This window comes from Pleurodeles waltl, chromosome 4_2 (assembly GCF_031143425.1).
Source record: "Pleurodeles waltl isolate 20211129_DDA chromosome 4_2, aPleWal1.hap1.20221129, whole genome shotgun sequence".
NCBI lineage: Eukaryota > Metazoa > Chordata > Amphibia > Caudata > Salamandridae > Pleurodeles > Pleurodeles waltl.
The window spans coordinates 153,769,753-153,786,836 of record NC_090443.1 but is presented as its reverse complement, the minus strand read 5'-3'; the positions used below and the strand labels follow the sequence as shown (position 1 = coordinate 153,786,836).

At 42.2% G+C, this 17,084-nt stretch overlaps 1 protein-coding gene across 3 annotated transcripts in view; it reads left to right on the top strand.

Annotated features, from left to right (window-relative positions):
* GPR84 (G protein-coupled receptor 84) overlaps positions 1–17,084 on the top strand; it is a 60,609-nt gene that overhangs the window by 16,391 nt on the left and 27,134 nt on the right. Inside the window, exon 2 of one of the 3 annotated variants that reach the window (XM_069231017.1) lies at positions 13,358–13,477. The exons of the other annotated variants lie outside the window; for them this stretch is intronic. The gene's annotated coding sequence lies outside the window, so the exon portion shown is untranslated. The remainder of the gene's footprint in view (positions 1–13,357; positions 13,478–17,084) is intronic. 3 annotated transcript variants of the gene reach the window in all.

Below are 17,084 nucleotides of genomic sequence, written 5' to 3'. Positions count from 1 at the left end.
CTCTACCACGGATCATCTCTATCTATTATGAAAAAACTACAACGTATCCAGAACTCCACAGCCAGGCTACTATTATATGTAAAGCCGCAAGCCCACATCTCCCCTGCCTTGAGAGCACTACACTGGTTACACGTTGCCAGAAGATGCACTTTCAAGCTGCTTTGTATCACCCACAAAGCTATACATGGAACAGGACCGCTTTTTATCAGAAACAAAATAACCAAATACATCCAACAAAGAACCCTCCGCTCAAGATTGGCACCCTGCCTTAGAACACCACCATACAAGAAAAAGACTATAGGTGGCACATCCTTCTCAGTTCAAGCAGCCAAACTATGGAATTCATTACCCCCAACTATAAGAGCCACAGATAACTTTCTTGTCTTCAGAAAACTACTCAAGAGTTGATCTTTCCTTCATAACCACCATATTCATACAACTATGGACTGCATATGCCTATGTTGATAAATATTTTTTCTGATTGTGTATATTTCTAGTTATGTATAGTTCTTTAGAAAATATGTATTGCTACTATGTCATAACAATAAAATACACACACACTCTTTAAACCTGTTTGACTAAGTATATTTACCCATGGTTCTAATTATGTATTGTATGTACATATATGTGTGTGTATTTGTGTGTATGTGTGTATATATATATATATATATATATATATATATGTATGTGTATGTTTCTGTGCTTTGCATGTTCGTGGGTCATTGCATGGCTCCTGGGTGGGTTGTTATACTAGATATCTATGAATCCCTGCTCTCACCTTATCACACTTATCTACCCACCATCATATGTCATGTCTCTATCAATCTATCCTCCATCCCCACTCTGACTCATCCCAAATCCATTCTACTACTTTCATCTCCTAAATAACTCTGCCTAAGCTCTTCCTTCCGCTTCAACATCTAACTCACAAAGCCTCACTCTACTACCATGACCTCCCAAACAACCCTACTAAATTCGCCCTCATTTATCTCACCCTGCTACTATGATCTCCCTAACCCTTCCACAGAATCTTCCCCCCTCCATTCCCCTTTACTCATCCCAAGCACCTGGGATGAGTAAATGAGGGATATACTCCCAATTAACACTTCTGGATTTCTTTCCTCCGCCACTCCTCCATTACTCCTGTCAATCTAACTAACAAAATCTAAAATCAATGGCTCAAATTAACTCATAATACTAAAACTGTACTCCTATTTCCCGATACTAATCCATCACTAATTCTTGTTGGGTTCTGTAGTAACGTGCTAGTAAGCGCTATATAAATACTATTACAATAAATACAACAATAAATTTGTGGATGGTAGGGAAGAGGGGAGGGGGTGAGTCAATAGATTATGTAAAAAGTGAGGACGTATCTAGGCAGGGCCTGCCCTTCTTCTGCCCCCGATTACTACTTCACAAAGGTCAACGATATCAAGGTGCAGAGTTCTCACACTTCAATATGCTCAATTTTTTAACACTTCTGCTTGGAGCTGGCAACATCACTACCTGCTGTGAGAGCCATCACTGTGCACAGAGGCTATGTCTGCGCTACAATCAGAAAATTACATTTGAAAGGGATTCACCGCAAACCAGTTTCAGAGCCTTAAGCAGTCAATCAGTGTTCCATGTCTGGAAAAATATCATAAAAGTAGGACCAAAACCATTCCACATTGTTCCAGTTCCAAGTTATTCTTGAACAAGAATGGCCTCCTTCTGAAGAGCTATGTAACTAGAACTGGTGTCTGCATTACAGTCAGTCTCCAAGGGGTGATAGAACATCACCAGACATCTGCACAACCTGCAGGAGAAGGTGTGGGTCTGCCTTGCACCTAGGATACTGTCTACCTGCTCAGGGAGAGAAGGCGAGAGCCTGGCCCTGCAGGAGCCAAGACTGTCCAGATAAAGAAGCCCAGCTTTGTTCCCAGTGCAAGGAGCATCCAAAAGAAGCCAACCTGTGTGTGGGAGTGTGCCAGGGTCTGATCCTGTGATCAGAACCTGGCTAAGCTTGAGTCCCCACAGCCTTATTGCATGGTTCATTTGCTGATCGTCATGAAGCAACAATAATTTTAATCATCAGTTTGCTGTTCGGCATCTCTACAGTGACCTCAGGGGCATGCCTGCAGCTGCTGACAAGCTGTGTGTCCCGACATTGTCTCAGATGCGGCCGATGACTTTCCCAACATTCTGAAGGCCACAACTACCAAGAAGATATCATCACTGATTCCGGCCTGCAAACTGGCATCCCAGCCATGAATTGAAGAGCCTATCTGCCACTGTTGATGTACTGTGTGACAAGATATGGCATTTTAAAGTGGTCAGGTGAATCATGATTTTCTACCTTTATACCACACTGGTAGTTTTAACCCATACAAGAGGTACCCATTAATCAAGACATTTTCTTTGGTTATACCCCTAGATATTTTTAACTCCTGATTTAGGCCTTTGCATTTTTCCTGTAAAAAAATATCTAAGAACTTCCAATTTGCTGGCTGAGCCTTCTGGAGTTTTACCACCCTACTACAGTGTCAGAGGTCGTCTATGATGAAGCATACCATGATAAGTTATAGGTGAGGCGACCTCTCAGCTGTCTTAAGATGAGCCTGTAGGTCAAGACCGTTTTTTATATTGAAGAATAGGACATGATTTACATATATCTCTTACAGTATTCAAGTACCTTGTGTGGTAGGCTGTGTGCCCAAATGTCATCGTTGCTGCAGCCGGGGGCTCCCCATGAGCCAGGACTCTGCAACTGCTTAGAGGGAACAATTGCTGATCCCATCCTGCTGTATTGCAACTTTGATGTGACATGGCTTGGGAGGCAGGGCCACATCTGAGATCCTGTTCTCACTGCTGGAGTAACCTTGAAGAGTGTAGGGCGATCACCACAACCCTGAGCATGCGGGGAACAAGTTGCCATGTCTCAACTAGTGAGAGACTGTATCTCACCCTAGAACTCTGTAGTAAAAACCTAGCAGTGTGACCCTAGAACTTCTAGCAAGATATGAGACTGAGTGGACCTAGGTGTTTCCTCACTGGGCCATTCATCGCACAGTCATAACAGCCAATTATTGCTTTAAATTCCCCATAAGTAATTGACCTGAATAGACATATGCGTAGCAGGATAACACTGTAGTGGATCAGGGATCGCCACACCTGATCAGAACCCCTATGTAAGTGCGGGCACCATAGGCACTGGTAACAGCCAGAGCAATTTGAAAAACATTGTAATTAAGCCATGTTACTCTGTATAGCATTAAGTTTCGCCTTGTTATTGTGGGAGTTTCCTTTTTGCCAGAATAGCTTTTCAATGGACAGCATCTTATGTGTTTGCTGGTTGGTTGATTGTTGAATTCTGAACTCTTGGCCCCAACAATACATCCCTCAGAAACCTTTGACTGCTTACAGGGAGAGTCAAACGCGGACAGGGGTAACTTGGCCCGGTTTGCACAGATGTAGTAGAATGACCCCAGCACACCAGTAGCAAAAGACTCGATAACCAGAGCTGTGGCCCAGTAGCCTCTTCCTCTCCTCTGCTCCCCGAATGGTGTCTGACGCATAGATAGCAACATTAGGTCCACGTCAATAGAAATCCTGTAAGAAACCAGCCTGGGCGAGAGGGACGCTGCATATATCATGCCAGCACAGAACACGTCAGTTTGACTGACTGTTTTAATTCTAGGTAGTGCAAGTGCCAGCCTGTTGTGATCGATTTATATGCAGGAAGGATACCCCAGGTGCGACGTGTTGTTGAGACAGGCCCTTTTGAAATCTGCCACAATGGCAACCTTTATTCCTGAAATGGAAGATGCCATGCTGACACTGCAGCAGTGTCTGTCCAAAATATTTAGCTACCCGAAAGCGTTAAAAACACAGGATTAGTAATCTGTCACGTTCCTGAATGACTTCATTGTGAGATAATCAGCAATGTTCTTGTTTCTCACTGTAAAATCAAATCGCCTCAAAACAGGTTAACCCCCTGTTTTACAAATGTGCTTTAAAAACGACATTAATAGAGACTTCACTAGGACTGACATCGGCAGATAATCGTAGATGTACACCTTCCACTGATTTTCCGGAACCTTGGTCCCCAATTCCCAAAATACGTAGTAAAGTCATTCCAGTTGGTTTATGTTGTCTTCTGGAGTAAATATTTGAATATTTTGGAAGGCACCAGTAATTCCAAAATTAGGCAGTAATACACTTTTCACATGAGAAAAATTGTTGGAAGTGTAAGGGCACCTTTACAATTATTTTTCTTCTCAGGGAAAATACATTTCTCCAAAAAACTCCCCACTATTTTAAGGCTTTTCCGAGTCACTTCCACCATGGACAGGATCTTACTTCTATCTTTGACATGACTAAATCTCTGATTGTACAGAGGGAGGGAATGTGCACCTTACCCAGGCTGCAATGCTGCAGCCAAGAGCAGGTTTGTGATTGATTACCTAATCAGTATGATGCCTCTACTACGGACCGCCATCACTATTGTTTCTTGGAGCAGACTTGTTGAAACATATTAGTCTCTGGGTAATCCAGCTTGATCACAGGATACCAGGGAATTAGTGACAAGCCCTGGGGCAGTGGGACAAGTGGGACAGATAGAAGGCGGTCTGCCAGGCACACCCTGAACGGAGAGATTTCAGTCGGGGTTCAGTATGTGAATCGGCACTGCCTGGGACCTAGTGGTCCACAGGCAAGAAGGGAAAATATTCAACTTCGTACAATGATCTGCTCTTCTAAGCCACACACTTAGTAAAATCCGTGCTTGGCTCATTAACTAATAGAAGAGCACTGAATAGGATGTCCTAGCCCAGCAATGGGGTCTAGCGGCCTTGTGCCCATACCTCGGGAGGCATCGTTCCAGCCACTTAGTCAACAGCCTGCCCTATATGTAAATGGGTTGTACACACATCTACAGATTACGTATTAGGAGGATTAAGTAATGTTTTGCCCTTGTGGCTCGTGTGTCTTGCTTTAATTTGCTTATACTTGGTCGGTACTCTGTGTTCCATCATGTACAAAGGCTGAGTTAACCGCAATTAACATTATTTCGATACAACTGACACGGGGAAGAAGAAGCAGGAAACATCAACACTCCAAATGCTCTAATCCTTCTGTTGGAATGTAAACACACCTGCACAAGGAAACCGCGAATGTGGAGAACAAGATGGGTTAAGGCTACCATGCCTGGCTAAGCTGATGCTTAGAAAATATCATGAAGCTGTTAGTGAAGTTACCACATTTTCTGACATCCAATGAAAGGTGGAAAGTTTTTTTTCTTTCAATTGTGAGTGAAAATGTCTGCAAAAATAGCCAATTTGCAACTTGACTTAATGGAAAAAACTGTAACAATGGGGGAATTTTACCAGTGGCTGAATAAACAACAACATTCTACATTTGTGCATTGCCATCAAATTGAAGAAGTATACCTTATGTCTGTTTTGTTGGCAGGATAATAATTCTGTAAACCCTTACTGAGAACTTCAGGGCTAGGTCTATCCCATTCCTTTCTATTGAGCAATGCAAACTTATGTTCACGTTTTCCGTGAAAACCTTTATGATTATAAGGACCTTGACCTATTTGTCAAGGTCTGATTGCTCGAGTCAGATGTACTCACAGGAGTGATTCAAAGAAGCACCCCTTCCTCCCCTGGGGGTACCACTGAACACCAATATATTAAACTGAATAGCGATCAATCCCACTCCTGACAAAGGAATATGGAAACAGAAAGCAGTGACACCAAAGGGTAAAGATCAGTAAAATGTCCTTATTGTACAAATGAAGTCCAGGTTTTTACTAAATCCATCCCCCAACCCTCTGCCGTGACCAGGCTTCTCAAATTAACTGCCTGGTCCAGAATGCACTGCTGCTGAAAATCGGAGTCTCCTGCAGCAACGTCTTGCAATTGATGAAAGTTGTGAAAGTTAGGAAGCAGCTGAAACAGGTAGTGGAGAGTGGTGTCAAGCAAAGAGATTCCACCGAAGATGGATTCACTGGATCAGGAGTGAATGGGTCAATGGAGTGTGGGTAAGAAAGAGTATACATTAGTAAAAAAACAAGAATCATGGAAATCTCTCATATGAAGGCAAGAAATCTCGTACTGAGGAAGCTGATGAAACACAACTCTTGTGTGGCTGAACATTTTATAGGTATTTCTCTGATTGCTAATTTGTTTCAGGTGTTGCAAGTGGTTGTGTGAGAGGAGTTGGGGCACCACCATAGTTATCCTCCGCATGAAATCAGACCTTTCTTGCCAGCAGTTCCCTTGATGTGTTAGTGTATAGTGGAGCCCCCTTGGTGACAGTCTCTGTTCTGCTCCTTCCCACTGCTACAGTGTCCTGATCCCACCCGTTCCACTGTGACCTCGGACTTGGTCTGTCTGAGCTGCCTGCAGTGGGAGAAATGCAGTGGCACTGAATCATAACAGGCTGGTATACTAGTCAATAATATCACCCAAGAGGCAATCCTGGAATTTACAAAGGGTCAAAATTCTGGACAAAAATTCAGCTGAAACAAGGAATGGCCATGCCCCACTGGTTTAGCAATGCATTTATTTACCATTTTTCGTGTTGCATTACTTTTTCATTGTGCTGTGTGTGACATTGCATCTAAGTATGCTATATTCAGATGGCGCAGTATGTCCTTGTTGAATAGTAAATTGATGCCCTTGAGCACAGCGTCAAGGCCATCAGTCCTCCCCAAGTATACCCAGTCTTTCTTGGAGAGAAAGCAACAGCATTCTTTTGATTATGTTTCTAAACATTCCAATACACATGGTAACAGTTCTGGAAATATGAAGGTAAGTGACTTTTTCACCTTCTGCTAGTTTAGGTAAGTTGAACAAACACATCTGGCTCACCTGACCGTCCACTAGACACCAAACCTAAAAATATAATGAGGCAGAGCAGATGGTGTTGGTGATAGTTTCACACCTCTCCCACCTCATGGCAAGATGTGAGGTACCCAGAACTAGTCTGTAGTCTCACAGCACCAAGAAGGTCCGACTGTTGCATTAGAGTGTGCAGGGACTCTAGTTTTATCTAGGAACTGGGAGCCGGACCACCAGACAGAGAATTAAAGAGCAGGATGAAGTCAAGATCAGATGGGAGATCCACATCAACTGATTCCAAGGGTCATTGATAAATAAAAAAGAGAAGAAAAAGGAGGGACAGTTCCTAAAATCATATAGACCTTCTATGAGGACTGGAAAATATTGCATACCTGGAGAGTAGTCTCAGCAGAGAGGCCAGAAACAGAAGAGGCACTGTCAAATGGTTGAATAAGCAGCTCCCTCCCTCCCTGGCAAACCCTGACAGGGTGATGGACCATTGGTAGTCCTTTTTGAGGGCTCGTAAAGGCCAGCCTCTCTGAATGTTGGGCCCTGGGCAATTGCCCACTCTGTCCATCTCTAAAAAAGGCTCTGCAGTCGAGCCAAGCCTGAACCAGTGGTCTGGCTGATTCCTAAGTGTCAAACAGCATGCAAAACCTTCAAAATATCTGGATTACAAATAACACAGCAAAATAAATATCAGAACATGATAAAGACTTTAAAATTTAGAAAGTGTTTCTTGAAGACATGGAAGAGTTTCAATTTAGTATATTATACAGCATTGCACTGACATTTGTTTGAATTTGAAGTTTCTAAACATGAACTTTAAAACATTTATAAACCCTCCATCATGATAAAGCCACGAGTGAACGTAGCATACAAACTGTCAGGGGTCCCTTATGTATGGCCAATATTTTTTATGGACGTAGGAACTTTACAGACTATTGACACATATACAAGTGAATATTCACACAGGATACACCTTGAATTGAATTACTTGCTTGTGCTGTCCAACATCTCTATCAAGTAAACTAGGCACATGAAGTAACTTGATGTGACTTAAATCACACATTTTAGTCATGCAGGTTTCCTGGTCACACATAGTGCAATTAAGCAACTGACTAGATTAATTTGTTTTTCTCCGCCCCCTTAAACACCACAAGACAGTGTTTCATACAGTTCTGCCAGATGAATATTACACTGTGTTCATCTTTGACATTTTTGTATTTTTTATATTCACCACCATTACTGAGAGGTCGAATGTGTTTATTCTACGACTGATGTGTAATCATGTCTGTTAAATTCAGCAGGTCACTATCATGACTCGTGGCAGTGACAATCTAGGATTACGATACAGCAGCTGGTGTACTTGACTTGACAATGAAACTGATGTGGGCCTCAGCCATCCTGGATGGAGTACCATAATCTTGGATAGGCTCTCTTAAAAAGTGGTCAACTGGATTTTAATTCTTTCCCGGTTGATGCACAATTATATAATTGTACTCTTGATATCATAGTCTCCATCGTTCAATCTGAGGAGGCATCTTGGCTTTAGGAGTGCCTAATATGGTCAGCAAAGCATGATGACTAGTTTCTTGTGTAATTGACTTTCTATATAGAAATATATGGAAATGTTCACAAGCCCATACTACAGCCAAACTTTATTTCTCGGGTTGCGAGTAAGCACGTTCTGTTTGAGACATAATTCTAGTAGCATAGGCCACAATATACCATCTAGCATTTGGGCATGCACAATGCTGTGCAAGTATATCACCTAACCTGATCAGGCTAGCGGCAACCACATCCTCTGTATGAAGCTTTGGGTTGAAGTATGCCATTTCTGTGGCATTTTTAATGGCGTATTTGATTCTCTTGAAAAAAATTTCACATTCTTCTGACCATTGAAAAGAAGCCTTTTTTGTTCATCAACTCTCGTAATGGAGCACTGACAGTGGCATATTCTTTTATGTATCTTGAGCAGTAACTGGCCGTTCCAAGAAAACAACGTACCATTGAAACAACTTGTGGGGGTTCACATTTGTGAAAACGTGTACTTTTGCAGGATCGGGTGTCATACCCACATCAGAAAAGATATGGCAAAAGATTTTCAGTTTTGTCTTGTTAAAATCACACTTGTCTGCATTTAAGGCCAAAGCCGATTCACTGACTAATTGACATGCTTGTGTGAGGGCTCTATACTGCTCCTTCTGTTTAGCTCCAAAAACAAATACATCATCCCTATAATTAAATGCATTCACAACAGGTTGTATGAGGTGTCGTATGACGTTGTGGTAAAGTTCTGCAGCCAAGGACACACCAAAACTAAGGGGCTTATTTACATTTTGGTAGACAGGCTACTCTGTCACAACGGTGATGGATATCCCGTCCGCCAAAATCTAAATCCCATAGTAAATAATGGGATTTATATCTCGGCAGTTGGGATATCCAACACTGCTGTGACGGAGTAATCAGTCTGCCGAAATCTAAATCAGGCCCTAAGTCTCTTGTATTCAAACAAAACAATATGTGTAGAAAATGTTGTAATATACCTACAGCTTTATACAAGCTCCAACTGATGATAACCTTTATTTAAATCAAGTCGAGAAATAACCTTGGCACCATTCAATTGTGCTATCATGTCAGCAATGTGCAGTCCTGGATGTCGTTCTCGTTCATTTGCTATGTTGGCCTGGCGCATGTCAATGCATATGCGCACAGTTCCTTCACAGTCCTTCTTAGGCACTACTACTATGGGAGAAACCCATGGTGTTAGCCCAGTCAATCAATCAATCAGTATTTGTAGAGTGCGGCTACTCACCCGTGCTTTGAAAGCTGCATCAGCATATAATGGTGAATCATGTTTATAAGCATACTTTAGGAAAATAAACAAAGAGTGATAGTTGAAACAAGTGATCCCCAAGTGAGAAAAGAGACACCACTCCATAAAGTAACAACAAAATCACTTATAGTTCTGTGATCTTTGGTGTATCTCACAAAGAGAGCATCTTATTAAGTTATAAAGTATGCTTGTCAATACATTGATTGATAATTCAAAACATAATCAAAGAGGTCTTGTCCGATTAACGTGTCAACGGCGTTTCGACCCTCAAGCTGGATTCTAGGGTCTCATCAGGACAAAAAATGACGTGGGGAATGGTGAAAGGTTGGAATTTTTAAAGAAAGCTTCAGCTGTCTGACCCAGAATGGTGCTTTTGTCACCTTATATAAGAGCTGGGTAGATTGGCAGCATCTTCCCACAGTGGGGAACACTGTATTTTCTTAATTCTGAAACCTGGATATAGACTTTAGAGTTAAGAAAATACACCATCAGGTCATTTTTTGTGTCCTGATGAGTCCCTAGAATCCAGCATGCGGGTCGAAACGCCGTCGACACGTTAATCGGACCAGACCTTTTCGATTATGTTTTGAATTATCCATCAGTGTATTGACAAGCATACTTCATTATTTAATAAGAGGCTGTCTTTGTGAGATATGCAAAAGATCATAGAACTATAAGCGAATCTTTTTATTGCTTTATGGTGTGGTGTCTCTTTTCTCACTTGGGGATCACTTGTTTCAACTATCACTCTTTGTTTATTTTCCTAAAGTATGGTTATAAAAATGATTCACCATCATATGCGGATGCTGCTTTCAAAGCATAAAAAAAATGTTTTTCACGTATGTGTCGGTACTGAATTCAGTAGAGTTTTTTTTAAGATTCTAAACAGATGTTTTTCGTCTTCATTTAAGATTTTTTTGCATGAGTGAAACGGTAGCAAGATTTTTCTGCTATAATATTTAAATTGATTGTAAATGAGTTTCACGTGGATATGTATTTTGTAATAAATATTCCCAAGTTCATGTGGACATTCTGGGTTACTCTTGTATTTGTTTATGGCTTTCTTTGACTGACATTTTTCTTCACATGCCACTAGTCTGATATGTGCACATTTTTCTGAGTAATCGACATGGCACAATCACGTTCTTCACTTTCACTTAATATTGAGGCAGAAGAACTGTTTGACAATGAGTTAGATTATGATCTAATTTGTTTAGTATCTATTTGCCTCAACTGATGTCACAGCTTGGCCTTGTGGATGTGCGTTGAACGTTGCTTCTGAAATGTCCGGGCAGTTTTTTTGTATTTGCTCCATGATGCACTTACTTTTTCCCTTGCTTTAAATATCTTCACAAAATGGTTCTATTTACCACAGTCTTTGCATATCTGACCAATGGCACAACACTTTCCTTCATGTGGAAACTCAAATCCACATCTTAAACACACCTTCTTTTTGCGTGTAGATATCACTTTGTGTGCTTCAGTCTGATGTTTCAAATGACTTTTCACACTCATGACTAACTCGCTCTGGGCACCTCTGGCCCCCATGTCAGCAGCTTGTCTCTCAACTACCATAACATGAGACACCCTTAAACTAAGTTGAGACCTGTGTTAATGCGACAACACACAACAATGTCCCAACAGGTATTAGTTACATACCTAGTATGTAGCTAATACTTGTTGGGACATTGTTGTGTGCTGAAGCATCTTGTCTCTTAGTACGTTCCTCAGCTCTGGCAGGCACCAACACACACTCCAGACTAAGAGTTTCCCTCAGTATTCATCGTCTGAATAAAACGGACAAACATCCATCATTAACTCTAAGTTGCATAGTTTCTTCATCATTAAATTAATTACATTTATAAAGTTTGATGAGTGTGTTGAGTTTTTCCACAAATTCATTGATTGTTTCACCAACTCTTTCCTGTTCTTGACTGAACACATATTGTTCATACTCAATGTTTGGTAATGGATTGAACTTGAGATTCAACGCACCCTTAATCTGAAGGTATATGACTTCTTTGTTAGTTCTTGACATTTTTGAATGACTTTTTACACACCAGAACCAGCAACATTTTTGAGATACTTGATAATCTTTCCGTTCTCACTCTCTTCAAGTGCATCAATGAAATCTTCAAATGTCTCTATCCAGGCAGTCCATCTATCGCCAATATTTTGCCTGTTGTCAGTGCTGAATGGTGGTTGTGGTTTCAGGGAGGTGGCAGCATTGTAACTGTTCATGGGAGTGGCTGATGTTGAGGGTGGAGCTCTGTCAAGTGATGTCCACTGTCTCTGAGACACTGCATCATCATTAGGGCCTGACGATGTTTCAGCCTCTGGTCATCCAGGACAGTCTTTGGAGTTTTGACTTTCTTCTTGGTCCCCGTCAGAGCCCTGTTATTCATGGAGACCTCTAGAATTGTTCTGAGTCACCACCCAGCAGCTTTGATGGTGTGCTGTTTAAGGTACTGGTTAGCTCAGTAAGCACAATCCCGGTGATACTTTTTGGGTTATCCCTGCCCAGTGATGAGACGGGAATTCTCCCCTTATGAAGTCTCTGGTAAGAGTAATAGCAGTATGCTCCTTTTTTGCTTGTTCTGTCAGCAAGCACTACTATTCGTAGCAACATATGACAACTTATGATTGTCTTTATCTACTGTATGCTTTATAGGCATGGTTGTGTCTGCTTTCAGGATTAACGCTCCGTACAATAAATACCTTTATTTTGCGTGGCAGCACAATACCTTTTTGTATGATCTTGGTCGTAACATCCTGACTAACGATGCGTAGACTTTTCAGTGAAGGTCTCTTTTCATTCACACACTTCAAACCGGCTGGAGTTGTGCTTTGACTCCACACACGCCAACCATAGACTCAGCACTTCTAGGAAGGCTCACATGGCATGCACAAGCAGTTTGCATGCACCACGGCAAACTCTCAAGGACAACACTTTCTTCTTTGGGCTTCTTATCCCCTATCTGGTCACCAGATATAGGGCCTCATTACGGCCCTGGCGGCCGGCGGTACACTGGCGGTAAAACCGCCAACATGCTGGCGGTGTACCGACAGTGAATTATGACCGCGGCGTATTAGCCACTGCCTCACCGCCGGCCCTTCCAACTGACCGCCAAGCTTCGGATTATGAGTTCCCGATCGCCAGCCTGTCCATGGCGGTGTAAGGCTGGCGGTAAGGGGGACTCGGGGTGCCCCTGGGGGCCCCTGCACTGCCCATGCACTTGGGATGGGCAGTGCAGGGGCCCCCAGACACAGCCCCTTCGCACATTTCACTGCCCGAATTTCGGGCAGTGAAATGCACGACGGGTGCTGCTTCACCCGCTGCACATCAAAATTGCCGCCGGCCCTATTATGAGCTGGCTGCAATGTTGATGTGACTTTTCTGCTGGGCCAACGGACGGAAACCCTGTTTCCATCCGCTGGCCCAGCAGAAAAGTCATAATAGGGAGCCACATATACCACCAGCACTGGCAGTATAGTGGCGCCCGTGGCTTCGGCGGTCTTTTAGTAAGACCGCCGAAGTCGTAATGAGGCCCATAGTGTCTTCCTAGCGTCGTACCTGCCAATGAATAGGCCACACACAGAGCAGTAAATCACACGTCCTTATACCTCTGTGTGTACCTGAGAACTCTAACATTCTAAACCAAGTTTTAATTACATTCTATTCTAGCACTTACGTCACGCTGATACAGAGTTAGCGGGGAGCCATAAAGGTTCTGTTCTAAATCATGCAAGACACTACAGCTAGGACCACCGGAATTTCTTAGCAAGGATGGATAATATTATGCAGGTGAGTTGGATTAAATTATGTGGTATAGTTGAGCTTAATCCAACACATTTTGTGATAGCATTACATCATTGCATGGGCAAAGGTTTTACCCCGTTATTACCAGTTTAACACCTAAACACATCAAGAAGGAATTGAAATGTGACCAGTTAACCTTTGTGAGAACCTTTCACTGAACAGCCACACTTGTTGCTGAGTTTCTAATAATATTTAATTAGTGTGTGTTTGAAACAATTTTTTGCTAAAATTTGCCAATTTATCAAGCAGCTGATGGATTATGCACTAAATCCATAATTATGTGGAAAATGAGGCGGCTACAAAATCCATTGGCCCTGAATACAGCTCTTCCATCTTAGGCCTTACAGCTCATTAAAGTCCCTCTTCCATATTATAGACCCTTAAATCCAACTTAGGCTATAGCTAGGGGTTAGAGGGCCTAACGGGGACGGCCCTCACCAGCTGTATTATGGTAATTAGAGGTATGTTATACATTTGGTTCTCTACGCCCCTCAAAGATTGCCCCTGAATTTTTGGGTCTCTATTCATAATTCAGGTAAAGAACTATTTGGTGATTTTTGTGGCTAAACAAATAAGAGATTTTGAAAAACAACTAGACATGGTGGTCAAAGGATTTCTTTTGTTTCTATTTGAGCTTAGCCTTTCTGAGATCTCTTGGCTCTCCATTTGATAGCGCACCTGAAGCAGAGAGTGCTGAAAGACACTCTGGTTGTTGGAGCCACTAGCAGAAGCCTGGGACACCCAAAGTTCACTTTTCTTTCAAATTTAAACTAATCCCTAACCAAAGCACAAGGAATCTTTACAGGATTTTTGTGGGATTTTCCTTTAGGGGAGGGGGGCCTCAATGATAAGGGTTTGAGAATTATGGGGAACGACAGTTCAGACACTACAGGACAGGTTTCCCCGTTTCTGATAGATGCTCAGTAAGTGGAGTGGAGGGTACTGCTTGGCAGATGCTGCAGACCCGACAGGATGTAGATTTGATCTCCTCACCACATCTGGATTTCCAACAGTTTCTGAGCTGCAGGCTCCAGTGACAGCAGTATGCAGTAGGTCAGATTCACTTTATACAAACTTAACTTTAAGAGGCACCACATTTTGTGTAACAAGCAAAGTGTTCTCCATAGCACACAATTTAAAATGTCCATGGCTTTTAAGTCTCCCCTTATAGGTAGAAAACACCACACACAAAGCATACCATAAACAATTAGCAACCGTCAAATGTGTCTCTCTCCATAGTCTAGGTTGAGGGGCAATAACCACCTTCTCTGAGGCTGGTGGTACACATTGGATGCACCATCTAGTCAGGAGATCCTTGCATTTGCAGCAGGAAATTAGCAGTAAATTGCATATCGAGTGGACTCGCAGACTATCAAGTCAACTATAGGAAACACCACAATGAAGGCTAAGAAAAGCCCAATATAGGCAAAGCGACCCAGTTTTAATTTGCCACTCCACAACATTCTACACTACCTTGATTGGTGTTGGATACCGGCTTAGGAAAAGTCCCAGTGTTTTATCAGAGTTTCTATCTACTTCAGGCGCAATAGGTTAGTAGAGCAAGGGTCATGTAACTGACATACTGTGTTCACACTGAAAAATCTCCTGTGCGTACTTTGAATATTTCTGGAGCTTAGTTCACTCTATTTGGAGGAGTTTACAGGGATTGAATCTGCAAAGATTACCAAGATCCGAGTAGAGTAAACTATCTCATGAAAATATCGAGGTTTTCTGGTGAATGACCTGGCTTAGCTAGAGGCACATAAAAATATTCTCCATCAGTTAAAGTGACACAACTACAATGTGGCCACCTTGCAACTTTCTAATTCGTCTTTCCAATTTCAGCTTTCTGAGCAGATCTGACAAACTATCTATTTACTTGTCCCACTGTACTTGTAATTCCAAGTCAATCCAGATTCCACAACTTCCTTCTAGGCCTCAAGTGTGTCTAGATACCCTAGTCCTCCTCAGGTACTAGACAAATAACTCCTTTCAAACTGCTATAGGGGTCCTGAGTTAAAAAAAAGTACACCAGTGCCAAAGGTCCAGTGTTGTCACTTCACAAAAATTATTAGGGTAGCAGGGGTAAATTCACTTGCTCCTTGACATCAAGTGGCATACGTGGGTGCAAGTAACATTTCATTTTCACCTCTTATCCAGTTTGTGGTTCAGCTTTTGTAAAACAATCTATTGAAAAACGGAAATTACAACATGGTTAAAAATGTTCTCATGAAGAACTACAAAATCAGCAAAAACTAAAGACATTACACCACATGCACCATTAACCAGGTGTTCCTGCTGCGTTATGTCTGTGCAGCTTCTGCTATGCATCCTGGCTAATTCTTGCGCTGTGCCAGTTGTATTGATCAAGTGCTGTGCAAAGCGACTGATTGCAAGGATTGCCAGAAATCCTGCCTTATCGGTGTGCTTGCGCTAGCCTTCCTTCTTTGACTCATATTGGCTTGGTTTGACTGGAGAGATGGAAGCATGCAATGCATTGCAGTATTCAATACCTGCATTGGCATTCCCATGGTGCTTGTATTGTAAACCGTATTCTTTAAAGGGAAAAGCGTTCTTTAAAGGGAAAAGCGTTGATATAAAAAAAGAAGCCAATAGGTGTTGGCAGTTCTCTTTCCAATGCTGGTTTTGTTCATGAATTATTTTTATATCATAACTCACAAGTACCCCAGTAGTAGTTGTAGTTAGGTTCATGTTTCCATGGGAAATGCCTTTTTTGTTTTGCTAATAACTTTGGCACTTGACTGATCTTCACAAAACCTTTCCACAAAAATTCTACTTTTTGCCTAGTTTGTGCATGGAAAGTGATCCATCAAGAGTGAACCAAGGAAAAAAGGGAGGTCCCAAAACACAAAATTCAAATGCATTCTCCAAAGACTTTTTTAACAGTGATAGCGCAAAAATTGCTGAACAGAATTACTTAAAATTTGGTAGGAAGCTAGATCTTTGTCTAGAAAGTGAGTTTATCATGATTTTAGGTAAATGAGTTCAGTAGTTTTTGAGACATTAAGAGACAAAAAAAATTGTATATCTGGACGGTTGGGTTTGAGGGAGTCTCACAAACTTAGTTTTAAAAGATAGAGCCTTATGATTGGCCCCAGAGGTTTTTTACCCTTGGAACATCGTGCTCCTGCAAGAGCAATGCACTGATTGGCTCCCTGCAACATGAAGAAAGATGTTGCTGGCAGGCATTGCAGGACTCACGGAACGAATTTCCATGTCCTGCTGGACTCTTTTGAGACTCCTACGAGGTTGTATCTGCATATATACATGGGGGGGGCATGCAGCCCTCTATGCAAAAGTATAGATGGGCCCTGGGGACCCCATCACTTGGGGCCAAATGATAATTAAAGGTGAGTGGGACACGTGGACCACCTCCCCAAGACTTAAGATGTCCAGAGGACACCATCCCCCAGGGCCAAACGTATTAATAGATAAGGACGGTGCTATGCCCACACTCCCCAAACCTGTAGGGACCTTAAAGAACCCCATCCCCAGGTCAAAACACATTAGTTTGAGGAAAGTGAGTGCAAGGCCTCCCTCCTCAAGTCCAGATGGACCCCAGGGACAGCAG